General features: G+C 38.5%; 1 protein-coding gene across 2 annotated transcripts in view; it reads left to right on the top strand.

Moving 5' to 3' along the window:
- The window catches only part of FAM110B (family with sequence similarity 110 member B), a 111,189-nt gene that overhangs the window by 22,368 nt on the left and 61,007 nt on the right, over positions 1–27,814 (top strand). Inside the window, exon 2 of one of the 2 annotated variants that reach the window (XM_062570348.1) lies at positions 11,013–11,252. The exons of the other annotated variant lie outside the window; for it this stretch is intronic. The gene's annotated coding sequence lies outside the window, so the exon portion shown is untranslated. The remainder of the gene's footprint in view (positions 1–11,012; positions 11,253–27,814) is intronic. 2 annotated transcript variants of the gene reach the window in all.

Below are 27,814 nucleotides of genomic sequence, written 5' to 3'. Positions count from 1 at the left end.
CTGCCTTGTATTTGAGCTTCCAGCTCAGAGCTTTCAAATTTAATGTTTAGGGGTTTAATACTTTTTTTTTGGGTGCCTATTTTTATAGATAACTTTAACTAATTTTCTGCAGGAACATCAGCATACTTTATACATCAAATGTTACCTATTTTCACAGAGAGAACACCATATTGGCATTTTGTTGGTGTAGCGGAATTATCAAAATAAACATGTTCAGCATAAAATCATCAGTCTCCAAATACATGCTGCTTGTCAGAGTTAAAATAACTCCCATCCTTGAGGTGTTTAAATACCTCCAGTGAATAAATGTATGTTCTGATAATGTAGAATGTTACCTGTATACTTGGAGATCTTTTTGTATCCCAAATAATCAGCATTCTTGTAACCATAGAATCGTGTGAAATTCCAAAAGTTAACTAGAACAATTGTCAGTATAGTGGGCTTTAGCGGCCTGTCCTTATTTAAAAAATAAACAAATAAAATAAAAAAAAAACCAACCCCTCCCCACTATTATTGCCAGTTAATTGTGTGCAGAATGAATGATGGTGTAGAATGAGCTATCTGTTGCCTCTGGGCTTCAGAGTAGAAAGGAGCATTTGCCTAATGGACTAGTTATATGCAGCTGTGAGGTGCTGCACTCATCCTTTCTGTCTGCTGTGAAGTGTCTGTGTGCAAGTCTCATGAACTGCTGTTTATATAGCATGTCTACTTCAGTAATAAATCTATCCTGTTTTAAAAGCCTTTAATATTATATGCTCTTTCCTTCCTCTCCTAAATGCAGTGTTGTTGAATGTGGATAAGAGTTATCAAAGGAAAACCATGTAGATGGCAGCTCATAGAAAAGCCCTATTGGCTCTCTGTGGCCCTTTTGCAGTGTATATAGGGATATGATATGACTGAAGAGGAAAGTCCTGTGTGATATAAATAACCTAGAAAATATGTCAAATGTTTAGGTTTGAGTTATCAAAATTGTGTAGTAGTATAGTGTCTTCTGGGATTCTGTGACCCAAATCAAGGTCAAGCTAATGGAAGAAAGTGGTTATAGTTGCTGAACTCTTTGCATATTATAATGATTTAATATAAGGTTGATAAATGTTTATAAAAAGCTGTAAGTGCTTCAGAAAGGAAGTGTAGAATCATCTGATTCAAATTGTTGATTTATACTGCTCTTAGCATTAATAGTTGGCTTGGCTGCTTGCCCCTTCCATGTGTTTGCCAACTTCCTGTTACTTAGAGCAGTACAGTTGCTTGGATCCATTTCCTGTTGGATATGGAACTACCGTAGCATTGTATTGATGTTTTTGGATAGTAGTAATTTGTATTAGCTAAACCAATTCTAATGAATAATCAGATTTTGATAACCTGTTTTTAAGCTAGAGTTGTATCAGTATATGAAGTAGTTTCCTTCCCTTCCTAAATGTGTGATGAGAACATCACCTTATTAAATGCCTCTCAAGTTAGACTTTGCCAAGCTGAGAGATTTTATTTAATTCCTGCTAATGTAAATGTGTATTGGATTAGGATAATTCAATCCTAAGGACTGAGACACAGCCTAGACATGGGCTCAGTTTCTTGAAGTTTAGGCAAAGCGTTGATAAGATGTCCAGTATCAGTGAAAACCTTGGGGGTGGGTACCAGGATTCATTCCACTGCCTCATTAAAAATGTATTATTAGTATACTATTATAATAGTATAACACTATAAGTATATTCATCACTTTTCCCCTCATAAGTTGTGATAACACTTTATTGTTCCTACCTGTGAAGATTTTGAAGTAATGAAGGGAGGTATTAAATTTCTTGAAGTCTTCTACAGCCCAATATTGGGTACTCTTAAAAATGATTCTTTAACTCAATTTCTAGGAGAACATTGTAGCGTCTCTAAGAGATACTGACCTGAGCGTCCTTCAGTCCCTGTCTAGGTCTGTAACATGGAGTCCTAGAGTAGGACTGAAGGTATTACCTAGTTATGTACTATCCCCAAATGTTCCCCTACTCTAGGTTTTATTATGCCAATGAACCATAGGTGTTGGCACCTGAACTGCCGTGGTGCATTTCAGTGGGTCTCCCACCCTCGCTGCTGAGGTCCTAGTCCTAGACTAGGACCTTACAGCTCCTTCTGGATGTCATCTCCAGACATATGGAGCAAAAGGTGATCAGGAGTAGTCAGCATGGATTCACCAAGGGGAAATCCTGCTTAACCAATCTGATAGCCTTCTATGATGAGACTGGCTGGGTAGATGAGGGGAGAGCAATGGACATTGTGTACCTTGACTTCAGCAAGGCTTTTGACATGGTCTCCCATAATAACATCCTCCTAGATGAACTCAGGAAGTGTGGGTTAGATGAGTGGACAGTCGGGTGGATTGAGAACTGGCTGAAAGGCGGAGCTCAGAGGGTCATCATCAGTGGCCTGGAGTCCAGTTGGAGGCCTGTGGCTAGTGGTGTCAGCCAGGGCTCAGTACTGGGTCCCCTCCTGTCCAACTTCTTCCTCAATGACCTGGATGAGGGGACAGAGTGCCTCCTCAGCAAGTTTGCTGATGCTACCAAGCTGGGAGGAGTGGCTGACACACCTGAGGGTTGTGCAGCCATTCAGAGAGGTCTGGACAGGCTGGAGAGCTGGGTGGAGAGGAACCTCCTGAGGTTCCACAAGGGCAAGTGCAGGGTCCTGCACCTAGGGAGAAATAACCCTAGACACCAGTACAAGCTGGGGGCTGACCTTCTGGAGAGCAGCTCTGCAGAGAAGGACCTAGGAGTGCCGGTGGATGACAAGTTGACCACGAGCCAGGAATGTGCCCTTGTGTCCAAGAAAGCCAATGGTCTCCTGGGGTGCATTAGGAAGAGTGTTGCCAGCAGGTGGAGGGAGGTGATCCTGCCCCTCTGCTCAGCCCTGGTGAGGCTTCATCTCGAGTCCTGTGTCCGGTTGTGGGCTCCCATGAACAAGAGAAACCTGGAGCTACTGCAGAGAGTCCAGCGTAGGGCTACAAAGATGATCAGAGGGCTGGAGCACCTGCCCTGTGAGGAACGGCTGCGAGAGCTGGGCCTCTTCAGCCTGGGGAAGAGAAGCCTGAGGGGGGATCTTATCAGTGTGTGTAAGTACTCCTGAAGGGAGGGTGGCAAGAGGATGGACCTGAACTCTTTCCAGTTGTCCCATGGACAGGACAAGAAGCAATGGGCATAAATTGAAGCACAGGAAGTTCTGCCTGACCGTGAGGGGAAATTTCTTCCCTGTGAGAGTGACAGAGCACTGGACCAGGTTGCCCAGAGAGGTTGTGGAGTCTCCTTCTCTGGAGATCTTCAAGGCCTGCCTGGATGCAACCCTGTCTTAACATGCCTTAGGTGACCATGCTTGAGCAGGGAGGTTGGACTAGATGATCTCCAGAGATCCCTGCCAACCTTACTGGTTCTGTGATTCTATGACTAGGCTCTGAGGACACATGAGTTTCAGTAGGTTATCCTAATGCTAATTTGTTGATAGCTGTCTGATCAACGGAAACAAGTGGTTTTTTTTTTTTTTTATGTGTGTGTGGCTACCAGGCAGATGTCTCTACTTCCATTCTCTCCTGTTACTGTAGGAGGAACAAGAGTTTTTACTATAACCTGCATCTGGCTTTTGTTGGTACCCTCTTTGAATACATTGACTTTGTTACTGGCTTCTTCCAGTGCTGGTGTATTTTATAAGCTTTGACAAATATGTTGGCACTTGCTCTATTGTGCTTTGAAAAATAGCTTTTAAAGTATTTGTGATTTATGTCCTATTTACAAATTTGATACTGTGGGGTAACCCAAAGTCAAACCATTTCATATCTTCTTATTCCTAGCAATTCGGACTGTGGTATTTTGAAGTCTGTAACACTGGTTCTGTAACCAGTGTTACAAAAAAAACTATGTTTCGGGTCTTCTGGAGCCCACTTTTTTGTTTCTTTTTCCTGTTGACTGACATTGAGTCCAAAAGAGAGTTAACCTATTTGTGTTCTTCCCTGCCATAGTTGTAAAATATCTAAGAAGCTATATTATAGGTGAAAACCCATGAAAAGGTTAGTCTTCATGATTACACTCGCGATAGATGCGATACACTGTAAGAGAATTACACAGTTTCAGTGTAATAAGGTATAAGCGGGGGCTAGCCTCAAATGAACATTAAATTTTTCCTACTTTGGGGTATGTGGGCTAGAAAATCTGTCAAACCAGAGGAAAATCTGCCTCAACAGGCTATAATGTCCACCTGTGTTTCTCTCATGCTTAATAAATAAGCAGATACATCAATGACTGCTTCCTTCTGCTGATTCCTTCCTCTTGCCAACTGTTTCTTCTAAAGTATGCAACTGTTTTCTTCCTGTCCTGTCTGCACATGTCTCCTGTTATTAATTATTTGTACTTTAGTTCTCAGGTTTATATTGTAAATCCTGTTCTTATGCTGGACAGTAAGCAAAGAAAGATGATCTAAAACTCCTCCCAAATATGTACATGGCTCCTTATTTAGTAACTGTTGCCCACACTCTAAATAGTCATCACCACCCGGTAGTCACCACTGAAACAATGGGAAAAAGTAAGTTTGTCTCACTTCTAAGACATGTTTGAAAAAGATTCTTCAGGATGCAGTGTTCAGAATAGAAAACCTGTGGTGTCTCCTTCAATCTTGGCATCAGTAATTCAGTGTAGGATTTCTTTAACATTGCATGAAAGATGCGTTGCTGGTTTATTGAATTTGTTTTTTGCCATTATGAAAGCGATCTTGCATATATTCATGTATGTAGAGGCTAGCAGTTTCATGCTTCCTGGCCTTCCCATCGTCTTGATAGAAGCACTTTACTGCTTCATAGTCTTTTGGTTACTTTGGAGAACCAGGCTTATAGTTTCCTTGTATCAATCCCTGGCTGAATTGCTTGAGCAAGTATGAGCTCATCATTTACCTCTGTTCTGGAAACCTGAAAGCTATCTTGATTTTTGATCTGATCATTTAATGGTACTGGGTGTTGCTCTGATTGTTTTGAATGTGGGTTGTTACCCCTTTATCATAGGCAAGACAGAGCTAACACGTCTGCATCTCAGGGTGTTTCAAACCCCTGGTAGAAGGCTTTAGACTCCTGTCTCTTGAGCTGTCTGTCTTCTGTGAATATAGCAGGGTGTGGAAAATGAGATGCCTACAGCAATTTCACTTGATAATTTGTTAAAAAAAAAAAATCCTACTTCCTCAAATGTGGTGGATTTGCAGTAGGAACAGTTACAAGTCCAAATCCATTGGCGGCACTAGGTGATATTTGCCTATCTCTGTGATAATACTAGAAAAGCTCTTGAAACCTTTCATGCATTCCAGCGATTGTTCTTAAAATCTTCAGCTCTGGAAGTTGGAGAGAGGTGTCACCGTTGCAGAGTCTAAAACCGTTTTTGCCCTTAGCTTTGCTTACAGCTTTACCCATTAAGGTGCTTTATTCTGGGCATTACACTACCCTGATTGTAAAAAAAAAAAAAAAAAAAAAAAAAAAAAAAAAAAAAAAGAAAAGCATCTAATGTATATGACCTGCTTTTCAGCTGCATATGATTACTCATGTATATTTTTGGGTTTTTGTCATTCATCACCCAAATAATGGGCAAAGATAGTGACAGCATATGGTTGCTTCTAATATCTGTCCCACAGTCAAACCAATTGCTTGCATCTCATGAGCTGCAAAGAAGTTACCCTTTCTTAGGGATTATGAATAATGCTAAACCACAAACAAAAAAAAACATTGCCCAAAGCTTTGTTTGCCGTGCACTATGGAGCTTCCTATTAAAAAAAAAAAAAAAACACTTTCTTCTGCCTTCATAAAATTTAAGATGGTTGAGGATTTGCTTTGCTTCAGGTGTTATACCTAAGATACTATTCAGCAAGTTTTATATTTCAGGCACCACTCTCTAAGATGATGCACACTATTGATCATCCTGGAAACATACCAATGAGACTCAAACAGGGTCTACTGTTCTTAGCTATGTTCAAGTCCCAAACCATTTTCAGGACTCTTAAGTCATGAATTTCATTGGCGTGTACACTGGAATGCCTGAGCATATGATTCCTCATTACTTCAATGCTGCATCTGTGCAACATAATTAATGCCCTTTTTCAGGAGCTTAACTGCCCTTTTTTAACTACTAGAGAAGTCACCAGAAACTCTTATAAAATGCCTCTTAATTAGCTTTAGTTTCAGCTCTTGTTTCATATTATATGGTTCTCGGAAATATAGTGATAATGCAGTGTGGTATCCTTCTTTTCCTTTCAGAAGGAAATTTTAAGACACTTGATTTTCTTTCCTTTTTTTTTTTTCCTAATTGAATTTCCTAGTGGTATTTGTGTAGAATAATTTGGCATACCAGTCTGCTGTTTAAGCATGTCTCCTCTTGCCACCTGAATCATTGTATTATAAATAACTAAGCCTTGAAGAAAACTTTAAAAGATCAGCTAGGGACACTGCTTCTGAGTCTCGACGGATCCCCGGGATTGCAGCAGCTCCGGCTAGCGCCGGGGGATTCTTGGGGAGAACCTCCGATCCCCGGACCCTAGAGCTCGGAGCAAGGTGAAGGCGTTCCTTTGTCCTTGAAAGAAAGAGGGAAGGATCCTGAGGTGGGTTGTTGCCTGTCCATAGGACACGGCGAAAGCCTTGCAGGATTGGGCTGTAACGAAGGTACCTGAAAGAAGGGAGAGGAAGGTAATTTTGACAGCTAATCTTGACTTTTCCTTCTTTCTGTTCATTCTTTCCTCTGTCCCATCTGGGTCACCAGAAACAGTCACCGAAAACTGGAAAATACCCCTAGTAGGCCCCCGGCGCCTATTAAGGGGAATGCCTGCTTCTTAATGCTACGTTGGTGTTAAGGAGTTTTGTTTTCCGGTTTTTGGTGACAATTGTATTTGCATTTCATTATATGCCAGTGTTTTGTCTGCGTCCTTTGAAGTCTCAGCTTGCCGTGGTCACGGGATCCAGGAACCTTCTCAAGTGTACAGGCTGACGCCTTTCAGCTCTGTTTGCCTAGAGGTGTGTATTCACCCAGGCTGAAGGCAGCAGCAGACTGTACTTTAGCATGTAAGCTGCGTCCGTAAGTTCGCAGTTGCGGTTGTCAGTGAGTACGTCTTGAACTGTGTCTGCATAAGGACCTTTCAGTATGATAATACATTCATTTTTTTCCTAGCAGTTACTTGTAGGAGTGGTTCACTGCCACAGCTGTGTCAATCCTCTTTGAAAATTGCATGTATACTTCCATCTCAAATGTTAGGATTTTCGTGCTTAAATGTTGGTAAGTTTTAACTGAATACAATTTTGTTTCTTGAGTACCCTTTGTAATCACAAGTTAGAGCCCCGGTAACTACCTATTTGTTCTACCAGACTTGTATCTGACTGTATGTTGTTGTTATTGTTGTTTTTTAACTTGCTCAGGATCCAGCTGTCATTCCTCAGACACATGACAAAAATTGCATGATGGAAATTATCGACCTGCTGGGCTGGCTGGATAGATCCGCATTGCTGCATTAAGTGTTGTCATTTCACTGGGAGTAATGTGCCCTACCATATGCTTGCACTACTACCCAAGGCTTCTACTTTACTGGGCTGTCTACTGACACTCTAAGAACAGTAATTGTTTCCCTCAGAGCACCTATACTTATTTTCCTTTGTTCTTAACTGTAGGGAGAAAAACAACCTGCAGAACTAGGTAACACTGGCCAGCAAACCTGTTTTTTCCTTTGTTCTTTTTTGCCTTTTTTTTTTTTTTTTTTTTTTGTCTTTGATGCTTAATGACTGTTGATGATTCATTGCAGGAGAGCGCTAGACCTTTGTTAGAAAGTTCTTGAAATACGTGCCTATTTCACATGTAACACTATGAACTTCTTATAAGAAGTCCACTGAGGAAGAACTCTAAAATTTTTCTGCTCTGTTTCATCTTTGAGATGAAACTTATCATCCTTGGTCTTAGTTGATGTGCTTTTTATCCCATGTGTGTAAAGTCAGAAAATACAAATGTTAAGGCTCCTGATTCAGCAGTAAAACCTGATACGTTGAAGATGTGTGTGTCTAGATTTGATAACATAGGTAGTGTAAAGTTAAAGACTTCATAATGCTATGTGGAGCATGAACACGCTATCATTAATTGTGGGAAACCTGACTTCTGTGTGTGTGTTGTTTTTTTGTAGTTTAACTTCTTTTCACTGGTTTAAAAGAGAATAGGTGAGCAGGCTACCATTCTGGTTTTTTGTTTGTTTGCAAAAGCTTGTCTGTGTGCATGGGCAGAAACACCATAATTAGTGGATGTGGTCCCTTCCTAACTCCCTCCACTAATGTTTTCTGAAAGTCATATTCTCTAAATTGATTACACCTAACTTATACTTGGGTTTGTTTTTGCCTGAAAGCTTTAGAGATATAAATATCCATTGGCAAATAGTTCTTTGTTTCTAGCTATGTGCTCAGGTCCCCTATACTCTGTCTACTGCCTTAGATTGTATTCTCTCTAAGGATCCATTTTCTGTTGAGCTACAGAAAGCATTCGTATCTCTTTTCTTTTCACATAGAAAGCATATCCTATTCATTTGCGTAGTTTCATCGTTCCAGCTGTCTAGGTGCAGCTTCTTGACTTCAGTTTCTTCCACGTGACAGTGATTAAGGTAGTGCCTTATCAAAGCTTCAGGTTATCCAGTGTTTAATCATCTACTGCTGAGTTTCTATATCGGCTTATTTCTTTGTCAAGAAATACTACATTTTTGGAGACTTACCTTTGGATTATGGAAACCTCAGGGTAAACTCAAGTGAGGTTTGAAAGTTTAGCTAGGAACCTTTGGGATTGTTAGAATAAAGAGTCCATTGATTCATTCACTGATCCTTCTGAATTAAGTTTAGCTTATCTTCCTTGAGACATGTATTTTTGTAAGTACTAAAACTCTGATTTCTTACTTAGAAAGTTTGAAGGAAGGGAAAAACATAGCAAATGGGGTTATTCATTCTGAAGAGAGAGAACTTTTCAGAAAGAACATCCAAAGACCTGTTGGTATCAGGCAGTGAAGCAGGTGACTGTGTGTCCTGAAAGGCTCCAGATTTTTAAAGATGAAAGTCTGAAACTCAGATGTAGTCTATAAATACAAAAGAAATTTCATAATATTTCTGAAGTACAATTCTCAGAGATGACTATTAACTGCAAATGACTTAACTTATTTACACACACATGTATTCATACCATAGTCTTTTAAAAATATGAGTATATTTATTCAGCGGTTGAATTACCACAGCACCAGATGTAAATTTGGGGTCTGTAACCATTATTCCTTGCAGATTCTGAAATGGCAACCTTCAGTTACAGAAATGTAGAAAACAAAGAACTCTGGTTTCAGCAGGGCAGAAGGGGAGGAATTGATTTGTGAAGCTGAATACTTTCCTATGTGAGAAGGCAAACATCTTTTCTGCAATACTTTGTCACTTTTTCTTTTTAAACAGTTAGTGCATGCGGAGATGTGTGCCTCTAGGGATTTTGGAGGAGTCTTCTGTGCTGCAATAAGCCATTGATATCTGTAATACTTGATACTCAACTCAGAAGTACTTGAGCTTGCTTAAGCTGTAGGCCAGGATACATGACCGGAACATGCTAGCTATATTCAAAGAACATGCTCTTTTCTTGACTCGTCAATATGAATTTACTAGGATCTTAAATGGAGTTGCTGCCATCATTTTCCCTGCAAAGTTGCTTTAGTTTTCAGACAGGAGTTTCAGTTTAGAATTCTGCCTGAAGTACAGTGACTTGAAATACCAAAATAATATTTAATAGTAAAATACAAGATTGCATTTCTATTTGGATATTTATTGGTGGGCTTTGTAATAAACAAGGTTGGCAAACTTCTATTTTTTTCTCACTTGTTTATAATCCTAAAATAATTTTAATTTTTGCTTTTATACCAAACAGCAGAATTCTACTACAGTACTCCCATAATAGCTGAGTAGCTATAAAGCTATGTCTTTCTGCATATGCTTATGTCTTCATGTTTTTCTTGTTATTTCTTCTAATTTGTAATTGCTTATGAGATGGCATCCATCTGTCTCTGAATTCCTGTTGTTGCTTGTTTCTGTTGTGCTGCTATTTCAAATCAAGAAAATCTCCAAGAAAATGTGTGCAAAAATCCATTCACCTGTGCAGCACATCTTCAAAGCCAGCGAACCATCCGTCCTATATGTAGTAGCATCCAGACCCAAACTCAGGCAGATTCCCCCCAGTATTGTGCGTGGGGGGGGGGGGGTACACAGAGAGAAGGAGAAATAACTGTCATTATGTCAGAAATATCTGATGGATGTTGCTGCTTTTTGTGTGTTGACCCTGTGAGGTAACTGTTTTCTTGAATTTGTGCTTAAACAGTTTCTGCAAATATTTTTGAGATTTTTAGTGTAGGAATTCGTGTTTTGTCATACAGTCAGCAGCCTGATTGCAGCTCTGTTCTTAGAGTGAATAACAGTGATTAAAATCATTTGAAGATGCTCTGAACTGTTTGCTTAAAAGAAACTGCTGTGCTGTCTGCTTGTGCCAGTAAAGGTGCTTGAGTGAGCATACACTGTCAAACCCAGAAAACTCAGGTATTTGAAAACTTTTCCTTTTTGTGTACTGTAATTAGAGCAGGTCTTACCGCAGGTGGCATGTTGAGGAAAAAGAGTGTAAACCTAAGTACATATTTAGGTCACATCTTTTAACCTAATAAAATTTTTATGGCTGTTTTGCGTGTAAAAAGTAGCTGAGTCTCGGTGTCTTACTCCTTCTGGTCTTCACTCTGAAATGTTCCCAGAACCCATGTCTCTGTCCTTTCAGAGCAGGAGAGAAACCTGTACCTCTAGGTGTAGCCTGTTAAATTTCAGGGCTTGGAGTTTTTGCCATTAGGGGTGGTAGTGTAAATGATGGAGAAATTTGAAACAGACTGAGCACTCAGCTTGTATTGCTAAGCTTCTCCTTGCAGCCTTTCGGTCTCCAAACGAGGACGTATGCTTCTGATTTCTGAAACCTGTCTTCCCGTTATTTAAGCTGGCAGATCCAACCTAAAAAAGAGAGCATCTCAGCTGTGGTTTTGATGACACACAAGGATGGAGCTCAGTGCCTTCCCTGTTGCCGTGTCTCCAGGCGCTGCTGCAAAGAGCCTTTGAGAGCTTTGGGGTGAGAGAGCTGCCTCCAAGAGTGACTCTCCATTTGAAAACCTCTGCTGAAGGTAAAGGCCTCCCGATAGATCAGGCAACCTTAACCAGCACTTGGAAATCTTGCATTCAGGTAAGAGATTAGTTTTTCAAGTGAGTCGAAATGCCTGACACAGCTTGCAGATGAGGGATTTTTTTATTATTATTTCTTACTAAATAAACACACAAAGGTATCTCTGGGCTTTTTCCTTCTTGAGAGGATTGTTGCTTGCTACCTAGGAAAAATGTTGTCACAGCAAAAGCTAGGGGAAAGAAAATGGTATGTTGTAGGCTACAGTCAGTAGTAATCCTTATGAAAATGGTATGTTGTAGGCTACAGTCAGTAGTAATCCTTATAAAAATAGCAGAAAGATAAATTTGCAGTTCCTTGTTGACAAGGGAACAGGCTGCTTCTGAACTCTACAGTGTGTTGTTGTTTTTTGTAAATATATCCTGTTTTAATTGCCACATTCAGAACCCCTTTCTAGGGGCCAGAAAAGTATGGAAGTGCTGTACAATGTCTCCAGTGACAGGAGAGGAAGGAGGCTTGTGTATGGTGAATATCTATTCACTAGTGCTGTAGTTATTTCTTAATCTGGTGATCCAGAACTCCTCCTTGCTTTTTGAGGATGAATGCTGAAGGATGAAAAAGAAATGGGATCCTGAGATGTTGAACTTTGGGCCTATCAGTGCTACAGGCACAGGCATTTTGGGAGATGTGACAATACTACAATTTTACTGTATAACCAGGATTTTGAATGTACTGATGATATAGGTGCAGAATCTTTTCTTCATACTGAAAAAGATTAATTTAATTTGTGTAGAGTTTGTTTTCCACCAATTTCTTCAAGATTAAACATGGGCCTTTCTAAAGGTCTGCTAACTTTTTTGTTTGATTTTTAAATAGCTGTTGCAAGGTTTTAACTTCATTGCAGGAAGGTTCCTTAAATATTCCTTGATTCATTTAAGAAGGATTATGGATTTTTCCTGTTAATTCTTTGTTGATCTTTCTTATTGCACTACAGTTAAAGTAGTGCAAAAGGGCTCCAAACTAGACTGAAGTTCATTTCCCTAGCATCATTATGGTAAAATTAAAATCGGCAGGAGTGTTCCTCTAACACAGTCAGCATTTCAACCAGTAGCCTTCCCTCATGGTCTGTTGTACGTGCCCAGGAGTAAGACCACCAAGAATGGTTAGATCCCTTTATCCCTTTCTTGCACCATTTTCCTTCTCTTTGCTTGTTACTACTTTGAATTGAATTTTGGTTAAGTTTCTTCAGTCCAGGAGCAAGATCCTTCTTGAATAATTAAGGATATTGTATGGGAATCTTAGCAGGAGCAGAAAAACTGGTGATTATACAGCAATTTCAAGCTGAACTAGTTCCCAACAGATGTTTTTCTCCTTATATTTACTGTTTTACTTTAGGGTTATGGGAATCAATGTGTTGAAATACCATTGCACTAAAATATAAAATTTCACTTTTTAAAGAGTATTGAGAAGAAAAGCTATGTGTTAGTGAAGACTTCACAGAAGGTATCTGCCTAATCCTATATGGCTACATGGATATACCTAAAGGAAGGTATATGACTCGAGTACAAAATTTTGAGAGACTCAGTGATGCGTAGTGTATGAGACGGAAATAGTCCTGAATGCTATTTCCACTTCCAACAAATCAGTTTGTTCTGTGTCCTTCTGTCTCCTTTTTCTTTTTCTTGGAGGGGTGTGTTGCTAACCAGGAACATATGATGTGAGACAGCCAATTGTTCTGATGAAAATCAACAGCACTTTATAGCTGTGAAGATTTTTTTTATTTGCCCTAGATTTTTTCATTGATGCAGCTGTAATTGTTGTAAATTATATGAATAATTGATCAAGGAGTTCTTGTTACCTGAAATAATATTACACTTCTCATAACTGTGAGTTTCTTGGTACAATAGCACTACTTACACATTGCTGATTTTTGTTTCTTTGTTTTCTGGAAGCTTTCTGCTCACACTTCCTTTGCCATCCCTTTTGCTTCTCTTCCCTTCCCCTCCCCAAGAGTGTTGTTTTTGCTTCAGTATACTCCATGATTTAATTGCAAGGTCTCTTTTTTGGTCAACAACAACAACATTTAAAAAAAAAGATCCTGGGAACTGTGCAACGTACACATCTGGTTTCACATAAGCATGAATTGCTGGCTTTACAAATATGAAGCATGTAGTTCTCGCCACAGAGTTAGCTAAAGTGTTCCGTAACTTGAGACTATATTTGAAAAAAAAAATTGTATAGCTTCTTTACCATACTAATGGAAAACATTTAATTTACTTTTTTAAAAGCAACCAAAGGAATGACGCAATGCTGTTCAAGCAGACTTATGGTGCCTTTTCTTATGTAGAAATCAATACAGCTTGAAGGTGCTGTTATGGGAGCTGGCTAGTTGACTTAGATCAAGCTGCATTCAAATGTAAACTCCTGTACCACAAACCAAGACTGATGATTTTGATTTATTCAGGCATCACTGTATGTCTGAGACTTTATGGTGCTGGATTTTATTCATAGCTTTTCTCTGCTTTGTTTGCACTGATTCTTGATTAGAATTTCAGAATAGCAAGTTCAATCTGTATATGATGATTTTTTTCCCCCTGCAGATTGTCCAATATTTTCTATATTTCCTGAGTTAAAGTGCTGTCTCTGTGGTAGTGATACCAACCAATGGGTGGGTGTGTTTCAGTGGTGGATTTTTCCCCCTCTCTCTGAAAACAAACTCTCCCAGGCTTTCATTCAGCTCTCCCCCTTTCTTTCCTCCTGCTTAAAGAAGGTAAAAATGCAACAGTGTAATTTTGGCTCAGCCCAAAAAAGTTCTTGCAATGGAACTGCTTTTTCCTGAAGAGGTGAACCTAACTGCAGGTTTTCATAGTACACCCACTTTTGTATCTTTGTTTCTTTTCCAATTCACCTCTGTCCCCACTGCTTTGACTTATTTCAACAGTGGACTCCAAAAGGTGGCTGATGGGGTTTTTTCCTTCTTATTTTCCTCCTTAATGGGATTTCTGTCCCGCTTAAGCAACTTCCTCCTGGTGAAAAATCTTCTATAAATATCCCCTTCAGACAGATCCCTGACACTGCTTGCTCTTCCTCCCCACCCCAGTGATTTCTCTGCTTCCTATGAGGGTCCCTAGTTGTTGGTCTACATGCCACTTGTACTAACTCTTACCATAAGAAATCTCTTGACTTTACTTGTTTCTGGCAAGCTACAGAGTACATTTCCATCTTTTCAAGACTACTTCTATCTTCATTTCTCAAGTAGTGAATATGCCTGGATCAGACCATTTTTTCTGTCATCTACTTAACTTACAGTGAGTAAAAGATGTGAGAAGATGTAGGAAATGAATCAAGTAGTTTGTGTAGACCTTCACTAGAGCAGACCAAAATGACAGATAGGCTCAAGTCCCTTATCACGGGGCTGACTCAGGGTGAGATGGTAAAGAGGAAGCAGGGGGTCATAGTTAGAGTCTTGGGTGGGGTTGTTCCTTGTTTTGAGATTTTTTTTTTTTTTTTTTTTTTTTTTGAGAGGATGGAAAAGTAAAACTGAATACCAGTAAGATGGGAGAGCAGTGTTGCTGATAATTACATTATTTTGCATGAGAAAGCTACTGGAGTAAGACTTGATATAGAATTACTTGAATCCAAATTCACAAGTTGTAACAAAAGTTGATTATTTAGCAGAAAACAGTGAAAGCATCAATTTTACAGGCCTGAATTTCAGTGTAATTTCTCCCAAAACATTGTTTTACAGAAGTTCATAGGCTTTTGAACTACTCAGTTTTTGCTTGTAGAATAAACATTATGTTTTTATACTGAGCTTATGTTTTTGCCAGAATTTTTCATAGGTGATACCAGTGGTATTGTTTGGCAGCATGCAGCGTGTTTATATTTAATATAACCACAGTGACAGCATATAACCAGTAGCTGCTAAGACAAAACACAGATTTCAAACAACTTATATTATTTTCTGATGTGCTTTCTGAAGATGAGCAAAATGCCTTTGCATTAACATCACTAAATCAGTGACCAGTCTGGATTATTGATGTTTGTACAGTCAAATTTGTTTGTGGCTGCTATTTTGCAAATATTGTCGTGTGTTATAGAATTTCAAGTTATTTGAGATATTACCCCACCAATGCTCTTTAAAGGAAGTGTGTTACAAGAGACAGCATATGAATCTTTAGAGGAAAAGAGCTACAAAATATTTTTTTTGTAAGAGTCTTCCAATATTCAACTATTTCTACGCTGTCTCTTTCTGCAACTGAAACAGCTGCTTCAACAAGCAAGCTGACATATTTTGATGTTTAGTCAAATAGATTTGTAAGTCTTGTTAGCATGCAAGGTCTGGCATTTAGTTTTTCTTCTGCTTTTTTTTCCCCTTAAGCTTATACCTCAACATAGACCGCCACTGAGCCTTAACAAGTGTAAACTTTAGTTGAAGTGTAGCTTTAATTTACCACAGGGTATTGCTTTGCATGGTTACAGTAGTAGCACTGTATTTCCATGTAAACACTGAAATGGAGCTGTTAGTGCAAATGCTGTAAGAATTACTTTTGCCTGTATTTCCACCCCCCCACCCCCAAAATGTTCATGGAATACAAGATAGCTACACTTTGGGATACTGGTACTTTAAGGGATTTAAAACACTTTTCAGAAATAAAATACAAATAGCGTTGTCAGACTAGCAAAACAGTATGTGAGGGATGAGAAGGGTGCTGGTTATTTTGTAGAGGATAATCTGAATTGGAATGCCTTCGTGGAAGACACCTTACACTTGCTTTACAATTCATAAGTTGATGTAAAAATACAAGGAATGACCTAAAAATGGTAGTCTCTAAGATGCTTTGAGTATGTCATATTTTATTTTTAATCTAGCTTGAAATTTAGCTTTTCCTCTCAAGTCAAATCTGAATAAACTCTTTGGGCCATTCATGTTGTCCTTATGGTTCTAGCTTTGCCAAGCATAGCTATTGCTAGTTTATTTTAAGGACAACTCTTACTTGAAATTTGAATCCTTTTGGAAACAGAACACTGTCTGGAGGTTGCAGACCTGCTGTTAAGAAACTTAAATAAGATAAGGCTAATCCCATTGTATGCTTCCACTTTAGGAGCTGGTATCGAGTCTTCCCTTTCTAGCTATCGTTCCGTGCCACTGGCTGTGTGCTGTATTAGGTTTATTCCCCTCTGCTCCCTTCTTACTTTTTCTGAATTCTTGGCTTTGTTAGATACTAATATTAATGTTAAATGCAGTTGTGGATCATTGTTCTACTGTACCAATTTTCAGGTGAAAAAACATTTTATTTGGAAATGAAAAAGCTCTCATTTTCTAAGGGTGAAAGAAGACTACTGGAAGAATAAGTGTACCTCTAATCTGGTTATGGCAAATGGTTGTTCTTGTACATGGAATATTTCATTTCAAAATGGTACTTTGTATTAATATTGGTATGCTAAGGATTAGAATGCTAAATACTTGTGATCTTTTGGTTGGCTGGTTTAGAGTTTCGGAAGCAGAAATTCTGTGCATATAGCATGAATTTCTGTACTGTCATTTTTGGAGTGGTACTGAACCAAACTTTGTTATCCTTCCCCATAGAAGAGCTGCTATTAGATATTTCAAAAGCAAATGTAAGAATCCTCCCACAGGTGTGGGATAATCCACTCTCAGTAGTGATTTTGCCCATTTAGAGATTAAACTGCAAATCAATCAGTTTAATATCTGTTCTGATATTGTTTGCCTTGATTAATATACTTATTTAAATATGTATCTTGTTGAAATACTGGTCTTACTGACTTCCTGTGGCAGAGATATCCATAATTAAATTGCATGTTGGCTTAAAATTTGCTTATAAAAACTTCTGGACACTTAAATCCACAGCTTTAGTAACTAAATGTAGCCTTTTTCCTTGTTCCTTCTATCTGACAAAAAAATCTAATTTTTTGTCAGGCTCTTGTCATATTTTCATAACCTTTAAGCATTTTAATTGCTTTCTCTAAGGCTCTTTCCTTTAAGAAAGGAAAATTAATTGATACACTACAAACAACTTCCTCCCCCAAAACTTTTTTCAGGAAGACAATAAAATGCAAAAAGTGACTTTCTGGTTTCAGAGCTTGGTTATTTTCTTAAAACTTGCAGCATAACTGAAAATTAGTAGAGAAGTATCTATTAGGGCATGTATGTTTGAATTTTTTCTGTTAAAAGGCACACTTTCAAACTTTCTTAAAGTAAAAATTGGTACCTTTGGTAAATTAACGAATAAATGTGTCCTAGGCAATGATTGTATGCAAGTAATTAGCAGTTAGTTGTCTTTCCTTTAAGTATTCTGAAACTTTTATAGGACCAGATAGTTATCAATAGGTTTTGACTCACTGGGAAGAAGTGTTCTTTGGTACTTAAGGTCTGGATTAAGGGGAGAAACTTTTTGTTCTGAGATCAACTACTAACTTTTGTTATGTGGCCTTGGGCATGTCACTTTGCCTTTCTTTCGGGGGTTTGCTATTGAATCCACCATTGTAAAGTGTTTTGTCAGCTCTGGAACTATTGAAACTTTGCTCTGAGGGGACTCAGCTTCACTTACTATGCAGTTGCTCATGTAGCAGTGTAAACCAAAGTGGTAGGATGTAGTTTAGGATAAGTTCACTTAAAAATTCAGCCAACAAAATGAAGCCACCCTGTATGACATGTGTTGCAGTAAAGTGGATTTGAAGAAAACTCTAATAATTAAATTTTAGGAGTACCTGTCTGTACAAAGATGAGAATAAAGCTATCCTTTTTTTAAAAAAAAGGAAGTATAATGACCAAAATAGTTAAAATAAGAAGGAAAGAAAAGATCTGTCCTAGAATGAATACGTGGCAGCCTTAGCTTGCTTAAGGTTTGAGCAGAAGATTTCCACTTAAGTTTCCTGCCAAGTAAATTAAATTTATGAGGAAGAGCAAGGCTCCAAGTGTTGGACTCTTAGTATTTTTAATAGCATTAATGTGATGAAACAGTATATTGATAAATACAGGGTTACATTTAACATGGACCAGCTGACAGACCTTTCTGTGTTCTTATGTAGTGTGAACGTTGTCCTGTGTAAGTTTATTGCTTTGTATTTTGTGTGTGCTTTGCGTGTGTGCCAGAACATGCTCGAGGAAGAGACAAACTTTCTTTCTCTTTTCTTTTGTGAGTGCTTTTATTTCCTGTCTAGAGCTGGAAAAGAGGAGCAACAAGAGGGGTTTTGTTAAATACAGCAAAATCTAATTACAGCTTGATTTAAAGCCACATTTGCACAATGGCTGAGGGGTGAGTTCACTTCCACAAAAACAAACTCGTTGGCTTCCTACTGTGCAGCGAGGAATGTTAAGATAATGTTGCCTGGAGAGGAGCTGCCTCCCTCTACTGGCACTAATTTTTCTTACACTTTGTGCTGCAGTTGGTTCATGATGTGAAGATAAGAATGTACTCCTATACGAAAGAGTATTGGTGGATATGTTCTTCAATGTGTGCTCATCTTACTGGTTACACTGCTGGTAATGCAGCTCCTATCATTTGTTAAGTATGTGACCAGGCTCTTTTTTTTTTTTTTTTTTTTTTTTTTTTTTTTTTTTAATGAGCTAGGGAAAACTTTCCTCAAAATGTAGAGTGGGAGAAACAACCACTTTGTTTGAGTCATTTCTCTGATTCAAAGCAGAAATGGTGGTGAATGTAACACATTTACAATATGGCTTTCGTTGAGTGCATTCATCTGAAAGGAGCAGGCTGTGATCTTCATTGTCTGCTGATGCTTGTGGACCAGTAGAAAATGTGCTTTTGAATTTTTGGTGCATTTCTATCTTTTCTGTTGCTGGTTTAAGTGTTCTGCTTTTCATATAATTCTTAGGAAGATAAAAGTCTGTATCTCCAGCTTACTATGAGTTGATCAGTTATATTGTGCTCTTTTCCTAGGATAGCCTTTGCCCAGGGCCTGTATCAGCGATAGCATCATAGCAGTGCCTCCATCATTTGTGACTGACTCATGCACATAGGTCTTTATACATCTTTTCTTTCCAGCTAATGACTGCCATTTTTACAGGGTTTTTGATTCTGTTGTGAAAGTGCCCGGCCTTGCACTCTGTGCTGCTACATTTATGTCTCTCTAATTCATGAGATTATTGATTTATTTCAGTGAGAGGCTTCAGTCCTTCTCTGATGATGATGCATCTCATCATCAGTATACACTTTTAACCTGCAGCAAGGCCTTTTATAAAAATATGAAGTAATATTGGTACCAGCTTTTAATATCCTTGATACAGGAATTCTTCCTTTTGAAACAATTTCTTGTCCTTTCTTTGTAGTGACTTCAGCCTTATTTGTTGTTTTTGCCACTCCCTCTCCACTCCTCCACCTGAAGTGATAACTTTCCATATGGCATCACATTAAAGTTTTGCTAGAGTCCAGAGATTAGACTTACTGTAATGCCATTACCTAGGAAAATCATTTGCAAAGAAAGATACTGCACTAATCTGACCCAATTTGCTTCTTATCCTCTCTTATCTTCAAAAATGGTTCTATAACTGTATGCCTGAGGTAAGAATAGGAGGTCTACCATTCAGTGGCTCCTATGCTTTAGACATCAGTTAGACAAACATGATTACCTGTATATAGTCACTTTCTCTCCAAAATAAGAAAGTGCCCCTGTTTTGAAGTCAAATACAGGGAACTCTACTCAGCTGGAATCTGACTTTTATTCAGATTACATAAGCAATAGCCTTTGTAAATGTGGTGAATCAGTGTTTAATTTTTCTAGGTATTTCTGGGCTTTAGCTAGGTCTCTGCTAGAGTTCCTGCATTCAGTGCCTAATGTTTTCTCTGAGAGGTTGTCAGGTGAAGGTCATCAACTGTAGAAAGAAAAATAAACAAAAAAACCTAAAAAAAAAAAAAAAAAACAAATACAAAAATAAATACAATATTTTTCAGCACTCTGCCTGCACTGTAAAAGGCCTTCAAACTGTAAGATGCCCCACGTTCCTCAGAGGAAGCACCTTGTGGTCATAGCTTTTGATCTAGCTGTGCTGAAGTTCTGCCCTGCTTAAGGAAGACATGAGTGTTTGCTGGGTTAAAAAAAGATCCCATCTTTTACTAGTTTTCTCCAAACCAAGATGGTGAAGAAAGCCTTAAAATCCAAAAGCTGGGAAAATGCTTGAACATGTATACAGGTGTCCAGGGGTCAGAGCAGCTGCTTTGTCAAGCGGCCTGCTACAGAGTGGAGCTGTTCTTCCAGAACAGTTTACCCTGGCATACAGTGGATGTTCTGGAGTACTTGTTTGACCCCCACCATGACAGTCCTAATCTGGAGCTGGCCTTCATCTCGGAGGTGGCTATAGGCACTTGCTGTTGGAAGGCAGGCACTATGTAAAAGGATTCTGTGCCTTTTGCATCTTCCCATACAGATCTGAATTTCTGCCTTCAGGTTCTCTACAGAAGGTAGTTTGAGGGGAAGAGGTGTGTTAAGCACAAATGACTTGCCTTTTTTTTTTCTTTTTAAATTTGAAACTTAACCTTGCTTTGGGGGCTACATTTGGATATGACTTTAAAAAAGAAAAGTCATCTTTCTGCTGCTTGCTGCTGGCCAACTCCCACAGTGCATTAATCTTGATGGTTGTCGAGGCATGAGATTATGGTCCCAGAGAAGTTTGAGTTAAGCTGTCTGAACTCTAAGAAATTAGGTGATGCAAATGAAACCCCCAGAGAAAATGGAAACAGATTAATTTAGAAACCCATTTTTAGTTTATAAGGTCAATGAGAGAGTTCCAGATCCCAGCCTTAACTACTTTCTTCCTCCACTGAGGAACTACTGTGTGCCAGAGACTGTATACTTAACCATGGGTTGAGGTGTCCACTGCCTTAACTTGCTAGGGGATTGAACTGCTGACTTTCAAGGGTTCAGACAAGAAATCAATACTTGTTTTCCATCTGGCTGCACTGAAGACTATGTAAATTAAATCTGTTTATCTGTTTTAAAAAAAAAAAAAAAAAAAAAAGGAGCTGCTGCATGTGTTCCTGATAGGAAGAAAGTTGGCTGGATACTTTTGTTTTTAAAGCAGTTACAGGTAAGTTTGCCTGAGACTTATAGTACTGAGATGCAAATAACACATAAAACAATGGCAGTTTCTTTAGTTTGGGTTTCCTTTTGTTTTTTTTCCTTCTCACATGCTTTGAAATCTGCAGCCCAGCAGGCTTTGAAAGCTGCTGAGATGAGCCAGGAGGTACTATCATTTAGAAGGCATACTCTGATTTCTGAGCTTCTCTGTCTCCTAACACTTAGGTGTGGCTTTTGTTGCCCCATTCTTTTGGGCACATGCTCTTTTTCATTTTTCTGTTGGTCTTGTTCTTTCATGTGTGTGTTTTTGTTTGGACAGAGAGAACTTCTCAAGTGCAGGCATGCATCTCTGTCACCACCAGCAGCTTCTACAGATTTTATGCTTTTTTTTTTCTTTGTTTAATCTCCAACCCATCTAGCATATCCACAGTTGGCTGAGCTTCATACTTCCTCTTTTTATTTACTTGAGCAAGCTATCTGTAAGTTCTGTCAAATGTTAACTCAGTCTTCTACTGCAGGAAGGCTAGAGGAATGTCATGAGATGGGAGATATGAGATACTCTAGTATATAGGGAAGACTTGGAGGAATCCCTGACTTTACTGCAGCTCCTCTCTTGTTAGTTTTGGAGCTGGAGAAATGTGCATGCAGAAGCCCTGCATGAAAAACCTGACTAGTGTAAAAGGTAAAACATAATTTCAAGACTCTTCCTTTATGCAATCTTGGATATGTAAATTAAATCCCATGTGTTGAGTGAGTAAAGAGATATCTGAATGTAGTTATCTCTTTATCCTAGCACAGAAAGTAGAATAATAATAATAACCCAGGTATTTGGTTGGTTTTTGCTTCACTGTATAAGATGCAAGCAATAGTAAAAGATACTGTTTCCAGAAGTACTGTACTAACTTGCCACAAGAAGATTATATTCAAAGTACCTGAAGAGAAAATAAGCTTTCTGAATTCTTCTCAACATCAGTATTTCAAAAGTATTTGTTTATAGTGAAACAGAAATAAAATTATATAAACAAGGCAATTGTATGTACTCAGAATAACTTCAATACTTTAAAGGAGATAAATGGCTAGATTTTGAAGGCATGCTCTAACTGAAATGCTAAACTGATCAGTGTGAAAAGGAGGTACTTCTGTGCACTTGTTCACTTACACTGCTTCCCTTCAGTCCTTCCAAGTATGAATACTTAAGCTAGTGTGGGGGGGGATCTGGTAGGATTGTATGTTGCGAATCAAGTGAATATAGATATTATGGCATTTAAGTACCATAATATGGGGTTTCTGTTATCAAACATGAATAATATACTGCGAAATCTGTGTTAAACACTTGGGAAACTTAGAAACTTTCCAATGTTTCCCTTTGCTACCAGAGCTTTTACTGTGGCTATGCTGCTTATGTTTTGACTACAAGGTGCTGGAATTTGCTTTGAAAATATCAATATTGACTTCAAAGCTAATCAGCAAATAAAGCATTTTTTTAAGACACTGAATAAGGCAAGTTTAGGGAAGGAGGAGATACTACTTTACTCATTTAGCTAAAGCCTACATTATTATAGCATGTGCTGGAGATACATTCATGAATGATTGGAGAAGCTATAGTTCTGACTCTTCTTAATTTTAAGTGCTTGCCTTTTGACCTTTGTTTCCCATATTTTTGCACCTAATTATTTTAGGGACAAGGCAGTGTTGCTATTATGGTGTTACTGATTTATTCTTCTACCTGCGGTGTGTTTGGGACTTCTAGACTTACCCCAGAGATGTCCCCTACTTGAGGTAATGAGAAACTGATCTCAAAATATGCAGTCCTTTACAGGGTATGATATCAGAAAAAGAACCCTTTTTTTTTTTTTGGCTGCCTGTGTATGCCTACAAAATGACTGAGTTTTCAAGCGACAACTAGGTTTAGATATGCAGCCATCTGACTTATTCTTGCTCTTATTTTGAGGTAAATTCATGCCAAAATAATAAAATACTCACTAAAATGACATGTGGAGTCAACAGTGCTAAGCCTACAGTGCCAGTGAGAAAACATTACGTTGCTTCCATTTTAACATAAAACTGAAGATCCTGATGCCTGTGCATTATTAAAAAAAAAAAAAAAAAAAATCCTGGAAGCACTGAGGATTTGCAATTGGGATGTAGGGATAGAAGGTTCATTTTGATTTTGGATTTATCTATCCTTTGAGCAACCCATGAATTGTCACCAATATCAGTAGTAGTAATACAAGTGGTAGTCCAAAAGATGTACAAGGTTGCTATCCACATGGATATGTACTGCAGAGAAATTAGGCAACTTTTTTTTTTTTTCCTCTCAGCTCTGGGAGGGGAAGATGAAGAAAATGTACGCTATTGTACCCAAGAAAGTTTGGTAAGGCAAAGCAGTAAGTAGATAATTTGCCTCCAGGATGTGGCGTAGTTCTTCGGGTGAATGTTTTCCATCTGTTTTAGAGCACTCACTAGTCCCTACTTAATGTTGGTGAGGTTACCTCTTACTCTTGTCTTAGTTGTGACACCATGCAGAAAGTGTCTATTCAAATGGCTGCAAAGAAAATGACAACAGGGAGTGTGATTCATTAGGCTTGAGGGTGCCTAATTTATCTGTCCTAATTTATACTGATTTTGCATGGCTTTAGTTATGCAAATTGTTTGCTCATTTTACAGGAGGATTAGCTAAATTATGGAAAGAATCCTGGAAGCAGGGCCTGGTGTCTTATCTGTACTGCAAACTTCAACCGCTAGGTCTATGTGCTGCTTCAACCACTAGGATGCTGCTGTTCTGGGATATTATGCTGAATAAGAGTCCTGAGGGGTTTTTCAGAGAAGGGCTTTTAACTTGCTCCATCTCCATTAAATAAAGCCTCTCTTTCTGGAGAGGCTCTTCATGTGTTCCAGCAAAATAGTTCTAGTTTCTTGTAAGACTGTTTTCGTATAGTGAGCCACAGTTACTGATCTTAATGTCTAGAAATTGTATTCTTTTAAGATTCTTTCCAGGATTAAAATAAAAAATTACTTCTAGTTTGGAAAAAAGCTTTAAGATTAGTAGACTGTCTTTGGACTTTCTAGCCTTGAAATGTTAACCAAAGCCATTGCATACAGAGCTGGTATTCTCCTGGGATATGTTGTGTTGACTGTCTACAGCTTCTGTGCAAGATCTAAAATTCTTCTGTGTAAGATCTAAGGGTTGCTTTGAAACTTTGAATTACCCAGCACTTTACCAGTGAGGACGGTCTCAAAGGTTTACAGCTCTGAGTTCACACTGAGCTTGATGGTGGTGAAGCGGTTTTTGAGTGTAAGTCTGTCTGAAGAACCACTTCATGTACTGACAGTCACATCTTGACTTCCTTTCTAGTTGTGTTGTGGTTCAACATAAATACACTCTCACATAAAGAGATGTAAGAGAGGGGAAAACAATCTTTGAAGGATGAAAAACAATAAGTTTTAAATGGCTTAATAGGTCTTCATTGTCATCACGCGAGATCAAAGAAAGCTACAACGCTGTACTTTATATACTCAGAATTTGAAATAACATTCATAATCACAGAAGTGAGCAACTCTGACATTTTTTTGCTTCAAAGGGAGGAATGCTAGACTTCATTCTTTACCCATTATGCTGTTGTTTGCACCATAGCATTTTTGAAAAATTACATTTGTCCTCTATTGGAAATTTAGTATTTAAAATTTTCCCATGCCAGTTTATGTGTATCTTGGGTATGTATGCTCAACATCTGACTGTATGTCACGGGTTACAGTAATGCAGTCATAGTGGAAAAAGGTAAAAAGAAGAAAAGAAAGGAGAAAAACATGCCAGTGGTAGTAATGAAGATTGATAGCATGGCGGTACTAAGAGTATGATTATTGTATTCTAAGTTTTTTTTTTTTTCTGCTGTTCCATTAAAGATCTGAGATGTGTCACTACTTGTTTGTCAGCTCTCTAGCTCAAGTGACATTCTGGATCCCTGTTTTCTTCCACGTCAAGTGCAAAAATTAATCTCCACTTGTGAAGTAGAGTCCCTTTTGTGACCTCTTCCAAAACAGTTTTAACTTTCCGTACCTTGTAAGCTGTTGAGATTTGCTGTGGTTATTTCTTATATTATGACCTCAGCATCTTAGATCAATTATTATTATTATTATTATTATTATTTTTACTGGCAGTTTTTTTTTAACCTATTATGGAAACTGCCCTTTCTAAACAGTGAAGTGAGAGATAGACATTAGGAAACCAATCAGTTTGTCTCAGTGGATCACTGATTTACATAAATGTTCACTATATGTGGTCCAGGGGCTAGATCCCCTATTTAGGGCTATTTTTTATGCTCACAGTGTTACTGACAAGTAGCATGATCCCTCTCTGTGGCTCAGACTTCTGGCTGACTTATTGGGCAGCCAGAAGTTGTGGTATGATGTGGTGACTGGGAGACACTCCTGGGTTCTCATCTGCTAAAGCTTTAGCTGTGCGGGTGGGCGCCTTCCCTTTTGATAGTTGCTGGATCAAAGAAAGAAGAGTTAATGGATACAACAGTGTGGAAGGGCAGAAGAGAGAAAAGTAAGTGGGGTGGAAAGACAAGAGGGCATGGAGGACGTTTACATAATTTGAGGTGACTGCTGAAATACAGAGCACAAGAAAACATAACGTTCATTTTTTTTTCCTCGCTGTAATGGAATAATGGAAAGTTTATATCAGGATATAGGTGTATTGGAGTAGTGTGTGTGAAGGAAGCATGTTTCAGGATGATGACTTGAAGTCTTTAGAATGACCTGTCATTTGAATTTGGCTTTTTTTGTGTTCTTATAGATACTAACAGAATAATCCAAATACCTGTGTTCTCCTGTATCTGATTGTCCTGGCAAAGTGTAAGTGCTCAAAGTAGTTAACCTTCTCCAGACTTCACTCTGGATCTTTCTTTACTGTGTTTACTGGAAGTGTCTATCAGTGGTAGAATGAAAAAGACTACTGACAGCTTAACTGCTCCTCATGTGGTTCTTGGAGGTAGTAGTGACAGATTGAGTGTATTAGTTTTGGTCAGCTGGGTCAAGCCTGGCATTTGCAGCTTCCTAAGAAAAGTTTAAATGGCACACATTAGGCTCGTGTTTTCTGTTGTCTCTCTGTCCATGAATGATGATGAGTCCTCTTCCCTCCCCCCGCCATCTGTAGACTTGATAGAAAGGGGAAGAACACAAGTAACTATTATAGAGTCAAAGATAATCTTTCACAAGAAACAAACTAACGTCTCCAGGAGAGGATGTTGTGAGAGATGTTGAAATGTACAAAAATTATTAAAAGAAAACTGTGTTCTCATTTTTTTTTGATCTGTGTAAATGTGAAAAGTGCAGCACATCATTTTCTTAGATTTTTTTTTTTTCTGTTTGTAGTTAAGAGTACATACCTATGCAATGGTTTAGCTCACTTTCTTCCAAGTGCTTAATGATGCATCAAACCAAGTAAAATATTCATTAGGGTAATTGGTTCAGTTCAACCTCTCAGACTACAGCTTGGAAACGTACATACTACTGCTTTTAGAAATGCAACATGTTGATTCACCAACCCTTTTACTCAACTCATTTTCATTCCATATGTTTACTATATTATGCAAAATCTGATAAAGTAACTGTTGTAGCTGTTTCCAAGTAATATTTTGTATCTATTAAGTCAAAAGTTAAGTGTTACTCAGTGTAATCTATTTATTTGTAAAGCACACAATATTTTAAATATTCTTGTTTTGAAACTACTGGCTATATAAGTACTTACAAAAGCTATTTCAACATAGTAAAAATTACTTGTTTCCAAAATATTGATCTGACTATTACTTTGCTTAGACATGCCTAAATGAGGTATAAAACTTATTAAATGCTAGCTACACAATTTTCAGTATAAGATTATGATATCACTTGTATATAAATTCACCATATCCATAGCAGGGGGGCAGAGGAAAACCTGTGATGGGCACCTGCCTCAGGCCATATGGTTTTGGAGAACTTTATCAAAACATTTTATCAAGAATGTGGCTAGGGAGAATTTAACCTGTAATTTCTAAAAACAGAGCCCTTTCCTTGGAGTACTTTACTACTCCCATGTGGATATGCAGGACCTCAGAATTTAGCAGAGATGGATCCTTTGTGCGAAGGATATGCTTTTGCTTTCCATGAAAGTCTACCTAATTTGCCAAGTTAAATACTTTTTGAAACTTGGTCATTTCCAGCAGAGATTTGCTGGGGTTGAGAAGTCTCTTGTGACTGTGTCCTTGGGAAACCTCTCTGCTTCTGTTGCTGACAGAAGTGTCCGTGACGGTGTCCTGTCACAGCTCCTCTGCATGATCCAAGTGCTTGTTGTGTTGCAGTTGCTAGCAACAGAGGCAGCTGGCACGGATCTCTGCTCTGGGCTGGAGTTTCAGCCCTGTATAATGTGCCACAGTGGGCTGTAAATGTCAAAGTCCCTCTAAGGTGCTGTTTGCTACACCTGCCTTTCCCAGACATTCATCATAGTAGCTAGAAGAGCAGGTGTCTCTTGAAATACCAGCTTTGCAGTTGTGGATGGAGATATGTTCTTGTTTAGGACCTGAACCACC

The sequence above is a fragment of the Rhea pennata genome, chromosome 2 (assembly GCF_028389875.1).
Source record: "Rhea pennata isolate bPtePen1 chromosome 2, bPtePen1.pri, whole genome shotgun sequence".
Taxonomy (NCBI): domain Eukaryota; kingdom Metazoa; phylum Chordata; class Aves; order Rheiformes; family Rheidae; genus Rhea; species Rhea pennata.
This window is presented reverse-complemented; position numbering and strand designations above follow the sequence as displayed.